The 2675-nt window shown below is 54.3% G+C and overlaps 1 protein-coding gene across 1 annotated transcript in view; it reads left to right on the top strand.

Annotated features, from left to right (window-relative positions):
• The window catches only part of LOC113206047 (RING finger protein 10), a 16564-nt gene that overhangs the window by 9856 nt on the left and 4033 nt on the right, over window positions 1-2675 (top strand). The gene's annotated exons all lie outside the window — the stretch shown is intronic.

The following is a 2675-nucleotide window of genomic DNA, read 5'->3' as shown; positions in this document are numbered from 1 at the left end:
GGTGCAGAAAACATGGTCGGTATGGGGACGGAGGAGAAGGGAGGGTGGGGGTGAAATTCCTTCTGCTCTTTACTGCCTAAGAGATGGTTGTTCGTGCTCGGAGACACGAAGTAGCAGCAGTATTCAACATTCAGAGGAGTTCCTGTTGTGCGGTCTAGCCATGGTATGGTAGATCTACCGCCAGCTTAGGATCACCCAGAAACTAGATCCGTCATTCGCCTCAACGAAACTGCAAAGTAGCTAAGTTTGTCATTAGGAAGCTCTCGAAGCGCCTGGTGGGTAGGCAACATCCTGGTTGTGGTGCATGCGTGTACCGCGGTGTGGCCTACCCCGAGTATCGCAGGCGCTTCGCTTCCGTAATTTGCCGAATGAATCTGAGAAAAATGGATATAGTTTTCGGTCGATCCCTCATCTGAGCGTCCTGTCCGTCTGATCATCGATAACACAGTGTCAAGCGGGTCATTCTCAAAATAAAGTCACGAGTGGACTTACTCAAAAATTAATTTTACATTAAAGAAGAATATGGCACGAATCAATGGGATGTAGGGTGTCTCACGAGCCCCGAACACTTGGTTGTTAGACTGTACTACACGCATGCGGGCTGAGCTGCTCTTGCCTCATCCTACTGGTCTCTGCCTACGAGTAGGCACACACACATACACACACGCCTGGATGCCGTGAAGTCCAAACGTCAAAATTCCCACATGGAAAAAAATGTAGCCATAGTGTAGCAGTGCCAATCTGCTATACTTTAAGTATAGCAGAATGGCACTCAACACTTTTGGTTACACCTTAATCCATGCGGGAATGTGCCGGAATCCGTCGTAAACACTGCCGTGTGCGTGCGTGCTCGTTTGGTGACCGACACCGACACACACAAATGTACCATCGGAAAATACCCTTCACTCCCCGACTTCCCCCCCACCTGTCTCTCAATTGGACCATGAGGTTTGCTGTGCGAGTCACTTGCTCGCACTACCAGCCCCGCCCCTCTTCCCTGCTCTTTCCGCTCCCCTATTTCTAAGTAAGCGCGCTTTTCCCACCCACACGGACCTTTGCCGCCCGCCGCTGCTCCTTCCCCGCCCCCTCCCCGCTACACAGCTGCGTGGCATTTGAGACTGCTCGGCGGCGTGGCCAGAGGGGGTTAGGGGTGGCGGCCGGAGCAGCGGGGTGGGGCCTCTGGGGTTGGCGAGACATCCATGGTATGCGGGGGTGGGTCCCCCGCCCGCTCCGCTCCCTCCCATATGACCCCCCACCGGACCGGCCAGGGCAGCCCCGCAGGGCAGCCCAGTGAGTGATGCCCTCCTCTCCCGGGCTCCCCATCGGCTCTGCTCTCGCATTTTGAGACTCGAAACGCGGAGCCGAACCGAGTCAGTGTCGTCATTACAAGGCTGCGTTTTTTGTGTTTTTTTTTCAAAATTAGCGTGATTAGACGATGGGCGGACGGAGATAGCCGGTTGATGGGGTGCATTGAAAAGAGATTAACTAGCTGAACCAACCAAGAGCTGGGTAGCTATAGAACCCTGGCTGTGTAGCTTACCGTTAAGCCTTTGCCGCAATATATTTCAAGGTACACGGCCAATTCTTAGCAACACAGCTAAATCATTTATTCTTCCGTAGCTATTGCCTTAAGCTATTGTAGCTAGTCTTTGTTTTCCGTTGTGCTGGTGCCGGGTGTGTGCTTTTGGTCACGTCGTCCCCCTCCTGACACAATAACGGCAAGCAGCAGGTGAAACGAGGGGAGGGTTCGGAGCATGCGGGGAGACTGTCCTCGGGCCCGGAGAGCTGGCCCGGTCGTGCGGTGCTCGATGGGTTTGCGGACTTGTAGAAACAAGCATCAGAACCCCCCTCCCCCCCCCTTTTTCCTTTTCCCTCTCGAGACTCGACAAGCGGGCCAGATAGATTGAGGGTCGACTCAGAGAAGAAATCGCCAAGCTTGCAGCTTCCACCAGCCAGCCATTATTTCTACTGCTCTCTTCTAAAGAGAGCGGAGCAGGGGAGCGCGGTACTTGAGAGAGGAAGAGGGAAAGAGAGAGGAGAAGGGGAGCGAGAGAGAGCGAGAGGCAGAGCGAGAGAGAGAGAGCTTTGAAACAAACTAGCGAGGCAGAGCTTGCTGGAAGTACGTATGAATGCATTCCCGTCTCCCGAGCCCCGTGTCGGTCTTAACGATCAGCGCACTTCACTTTACAGTGATGGGGGAAAGGGGAGAGGGAGGGAGGGGGAGAGAGGGAATGGAGGGTGGGAGTTGGATGCGACCTGGATCGTGATTTCACGTTCTCAAGTGGCGTAAGCGTAGCAAAAGTTCGTCACAGAGACGGTTTTTCACGAGGTCTATCACAGGTTTTCATTTTTTGTTTCTTCTGTTTTATCTCAAACAAGCGAAAAGCGAGGCGTACCCACATATGGTTTGAGGAAGGGCTAAAATGGATGAGGCACGTTGACATGGCTGGGGTGGGGCAGGCGGAGCGCGGGCGGACTGGGAGGAACGGGGCGGATGCAGACAGGTTTATTGCCGTGTGTTGTAGCACAATGCCTGCGCTGCGCTCGTCGAGCCGGCCAGCAGTCTCTCTCTCTCTCTCTCTCTCTCTCTCTCTCTCTCTCTCTCTCTCTCTCTCTCTCTCTCTCTCTCTCCCCCTCTCTCCCCGCTGTAATCACCCCCGCGGACACAGATTGCC

This window comes from Frankliniella occidentalis, unplaced genomic scaffold, assembly GCF_000697945.3.
Source record: "Frankliniella occidentalis isolate FOCC.00 unplaced genomic scaffold, Focc_3.1 Scaffold44, whole genome shotgun sequence".
Classification (NCBI taxonomy): domain Eukaryota; kingdom Metazoa; phylum Arthropoda; class Insecta; order Thysanoptera; family Thripidae; genus Frankliniella; species Frankliniella occidentalis.
Note: the sequence above shows the minus strand (reverse complement) of the source record. Positions and strands in the feature narration are given on the sequence as shown.